We start from the raw sequence: 4905 nt of genomic DNA, 5'->3' as shown, positions 1-4905 counted from the left end.
GTCTCATGTCAGTTTCCACCCCAGCAGGGTCCACCTACCCCAGCTTTCAGCCTACAGAGAAATCTCAGGGTGCAGCCTGCAGACAGGTGGGAGAAATCTCGGGGTGCAGCCTGCAGAGAGGTGGGAGAAATCTCAGGGTGCAGCCTGCAGACAGGTGGGAGAAATCTCGGGGTGCAGCCTGCAGACAGGTGGGAGAAATCTCGGGGTGCAGCCTGCAGAGAGGTGGAGAAATCTCCGGATGCAAGCCGCTCTGTGGGAGACCAGGGGATGAGTGTGGGTTTGTTTCTAAGTCACAGGAGGGCTGCATCTTGGGGTCTAGAATGAGGCTTTATCTAGGTACTTCCCATTCCTTCTCTCGGGTTCTCCGTTTCCAGGGTCTCCCCATGGGCTGTGCCTTGAGACACCTTCTGGTCCCAAGCGCAGGCCTCTCTCAGCCACCAGCCTGGGAGAGGATGAGCTCTTGCCTGCCCACCCGGGCCTCCCTGTCGACACCTCCACCCACTGGACACAACTTTCCAGAATAAAAGGAAATCTCTGGCACCAAGCAAGGGTATCTGACAGCAATAGATTTATTAAGTATCCCCGAAATATAAACACAAACCAGTAAAAAACAAAACCATAAAACATCAGGCCTGGAGCTGCAATAAGACAGACAGGAGCAGCACACACATGGCCCAGGTGGGGAGGACGAGACCGTAAATACTGCAGGAGGGTGGCAAGGGAGACCTAGGGCAAGGGGGGAAAGCAGGGCACAGTGTCGGCAGCAAGATGGCTCTGGGGGTCAGACACTGCTGACCTTGGCCCCGGCTGCCACCTGCCCCTCACTCCAGCTGCAAGCAGCTCACTTGGGGCCCTGGGCCTCCGACTCCTCCTCGTCGTCTTCGTACATCTCGCCCTCCTCCTCGGCCGTGGCGTCCTGGTACTGCTGGTACTCGGACACCAGGTCGTTCATGTTGCTCTCGGCCTCGGTGAACTCCATCTCGTCCATGCCCTCGCCCGTGTACCAGTGCAGGAAGGCCTTGCGCCGGAACATGGCCGTGAACTGCTCGGAGATGCGCTTGAACAGCTCCTGGATGGCCGTGCTGTTCCCGATGAAGGTGGAAGACATCTTGAGGCCGCGGGGCGGGATGTCGCACACAGCCACCTTCACGTTGTTGGGGATCCACTCCACGAAGTAGCTGCTGTTCTTGCTCTGGATGGCCAGCATCTGCTCGTCCACCTCCTTCATGGACATGCGGCCCCGGAACACAGTGGCCACCGTCAGGTAGCGGCCGTGGCGCGGGTCGCAGGCAGCCATCATGTTCTTGGCATCAAACATCTGCTGGGTGAGCTCGGGCACGGTCAGGGCCCGGTACTGCTGGCTGCCCCGGGCTGTGAGGGGAGCGAAGCCGGGCATGAAGAAGTGCAGACGGGGGAAGGGCACCATGTTGACGGCCAGCTTGCGCAGGTCAGCGTTGAGCTGGCCAGGGAAGCGCAAGGAGGTGGTGACCCCGCTCATGGTGGCTGACACCAGGTGGTTGAGGTCCCCGTAGGTGGGTTGTGGCCAGCTTGAGGGTGCGGAAGCAGATGTCGTAGAGTGCCTCGTTGTCGATGCAGTAGGTCTCATCCGTATTCTCCACCAGCTGGTGGATGGACAGCGTGGCATTGTAGGGCTCCACCACTGTGTCTGACACCTTGGGCGAGGGCACGACGCTGAAGGTGTTCATGATGCGGTCCGGATACTCCTCACGCACCTTGCTGATGAGCAGCGTGCCCATGCCGGAGCCCGTGCCACCCCCCAGCGAGTGGGTCAGCTGGAAGCCCTGCAGGCAGTCGCAGTTTTCACACTCCTTCCGCACGACATCCAGGACCGAGTCCACCAGCTCCGCACCCTCCGTGTAGTGACCCTTGGCCCAGTTGTTGCCAGCCCCGCTCTGACCTGTGCAGGGAGAAGAGGGGTAGGGGACAGGGGTCAGGGACTCTGCAGTCCAGACCTCCAGCCCCTGCCTGAACATCCCAGGGCAGCCATGGCAGCCCTGTGCCCATTCTCACTTCTGTAAAGTAGACCCCACTGAGCACCCCTTCTCATACCCACTGTGGCTTCCCTGAGTCAATGCTGCTGAGTGCTCAGGACAAGGGCTCTGGACAGGGTTTTGAGAACTTGAGGTCACACCAGAGCAAGCCTCTGCCTCCTGAGGGGATCCTGGGTGAGTGGATCAACCCTCCTGCTCCAGCCCGCCTTCCTTCTGACTGACTGTGCCAGGAGCCTAAACAGCCACCCCAGAATCCCTGGCAGTTGGGCACTGGATGCGACCTGGCATCTACCAGTTGGGTGTTGCTGAGGCTGGGAAGGCAGAAGTGAAGCGAGGCCCTCCAGTGTGTGTGGCACATCCACGGCCCTGCCCCAGGACATAGGCACAAGAACGTCCTGACCTCTTGGCCACAGCAAGGCCTCACTCTCCTGGACCCTGGAGTCCTCTGGAGGCCCCATTCTGTCTCACCAGCTCTCTAGCAATTCTGTAAGCTTCTGTCTGCTTTACACTTCATTCCACTTGAATGCATGAGTGGTTTCTGTTCTCTCCCCACAGAACCCTTCTCCTGGACCTCCGATGCTGTAAAATGGAGAGATCAGTTCTCACCCTTCAAGATCGTGTGAGGAGTTGACCATTCCTTATTTCTGACAGCCGCCCCCGTTGCACCGACCTGGGCTTGCATGTCATACGGTCTGCCATCAGAGCTTGGAGCAGGGGAACTTACCAAAGATGAATTGTCAGGCCTGAAAGATGTCCAAAGGCCCCTGAGCGGACACTGTCCATGGTTCCAGGTTCCAGGTCAACCAGATGGCCCGAGGCACGTACTTGTTGAGCTGAGGGGAGAGAAGGGCTCGGTGATTTGGGTTACAGAGGGCCATAGCCTCTCCCTCATTCTTTCTAAATTCTCTGCTGCGTGGCCATCCTCCTGCTCACATCCTAAGAGCCTTTACTGTGAAGTCAGAGAGTCCCTGGACCAAAGGCAAGCTTGAGCAACTTTCTTCACCTTAAGCACTCACTATGTGTAAGGACGGAGCAGGACAGGATGGATCAAGTCACACACCCACCAGGCGCAGGGGCTCATGCCTGCACTCCCAGCACTTTGGGAGGCCAAGGCAAGTGGATCACTTTGAGTCCAGGAGTTCAAGACCAGCCTGGGCAACATATTGAGACTGACTCTATTAAATTAAATAAAATTTTAAGTCACGTGTCCATGTGGGCAGAGGGGTGTATCACCACTTTGATATGGAAATCACCTTATACCAGTTGCTAAATAGCCCCTGACTAAGCCCTCCAGGTGACCCCTTCTCTAGACCCTCTTACAGCCTCCAAAGTCTCTGGCCCACCCCATCCCTGTCTGTGCCCCTGGACACGCAAAGGCCCTCATGGCACTAATATGTTTGGCTCTCACTTTTGTGACTGCGATTTGTTGTCTTTATTCTGGGCCTCTGGATGCCCGACATCCACTTATGCCTGCTGGTATCTCAGCCAACCATGGGAGGACAGAGATGCTGAGGAGACCTAGTCAGTACAGGGCTGGGATGGGGAGGCTGGGGTGGGGAGGCTGCGGTGGGGAGGCTGGGATGGGGAGGCTGGGGTGGGAGGCTGGGATGGGGAGGCTGGGTGGGGAGGCTGCGGTGGGGAGGCTGGGGTGGGGAGGCTGCGGTGGGGAGGCTGCGGTGGGGAGGCTGGGGTGGGGAGGCTGCGTGGGGAGGCTGGGATGGGGAGGCTGGGGTGGGGAGGCTGCGGTGGGGAGGCTGGGGTGGGGAGGCTGGGGCAGCCACTCACAGGAGGCCTCATTGTAGTAGACGCTGATCCGCTCCAGCTGCAAGTCCGAGTCGCCCACATAGTTGCCGCTGGGGTCGATGCCATGCTCATCGCTGATGACTTCCCAGAACTGCAAACAAAGTGGGAGAGGAGGGGTCGGCGGGCGGCCCATAACCCCAGTCAGGCCCTTTCCCCTGTGAAGCCTCATAGCCCTTGGTGCAAAATGAGGGCTTTTGAACCAAGGCCTCCACTAGCCCCGTTCGGAAGAGAGCCCCACACTCTGTCATCTGTCAGAAAATCGCCCTAAAAAATATGCACCTCCACACCTGCACGTCCAGTCCGACCACAGCTCCAGGGTGGGTCAAGGTTCAACAGACCCACACCCAGGCCCCCAGGCCCAGCTGTGCACCTGCTGGCAAGGGCCTGGGCCAGCTGATCCCTCCACGAAGGGCGTTGGTAATAAAAACCCTGAGGGATGGTTTTTACTACCCCCCTCTCTTCAGGAAAGGAAACCGAGAGAGGGTAGAGACACCCACAGTAGCTGGTAGGGCAGGGTTCAGAGGCCCGGAGCTCAGGATCGCTTTTGGCTGCTACACCTGCCCCTCCATGTCAGAGCAAACCATGTCCAGTGATGGTGGCGGGACATTATTGGCCTCAGCCAATGGGACTCATAGGGACCCTGAGAGCCAACCTCATCAGGGACCCCCAGCTGGGTCTGCAGAGGGGTCCTTGGGGTCCCAAATGGGAAGCGACTTGCCTGAGGTCACCCAGCCTGTCCGTGTGGAGCCATCTCAGCTCCCAGGGGCCATCCTCTCTCTGCCTGCCACCTCCACCTTTCTCCCCTTAGAACAGGTACCTATTGTGCTTCTCAGACTCTGCTCCCAAGACGGCTGCAGAGCCTAGACTCAGGGGCTGGGCCTGCTGGGTTCACAGGCCCTTCCCCCACCCCTCCCAGCTGTGTGACCTTGCGCAGGTCACCAGGATTCTGTAACTCGGTGTCCTCATCTGTACAGTGAGCATGATGACAGCAGGTCTTTTTGAGATTAAAATGGGTTAATCTGCATAAGGCATATAAATGGTATATGGCAAACATAGAACTATTAGTACATATGTGTGCACACGGAGACCC

At 58.3% G+C, this 4905-nt stretch overlaps 1 pseudogene across 1 annotated transcript; it reads right to left on the bottom strand.

Annotated features, from left to right (window-relative positions):
- Positions 1 to 591: 591 nt before the first annotated feature.
- LOC115895935 lies at positions 592 to 2009 on the bottom strand (annotated as a pseudogene). The gene has a single exon (XR_004055986.1). The product of XR_004055986.1 is annotated as a tubulin beta chain-like (transcript).
- Positions 2010 to 4905: the final 2896 nt, after the last annotated feature.

Source organism: Rhinopithecus roxellana, unplaced genomic scaffold, assembly GCF_007565055.1.
Source record: "Rhinopithecus roxellana isolate Shanxi Qingling unplaced genomic scaffold, ASM756505v1 contig3928, whole genome shotgun sequence".
Taxonomy (NCBI): Eukaryota; Metazoa; Chordata; class Mammalia; order Primates; family Cercopithecidae; genus Rhinopithecus; species Rhinopithecus roxellana.
Note: the sequence above shows the minus strand (reverse complement) of the source record. Positions and strands in the feature narration are given on the sequence as shown.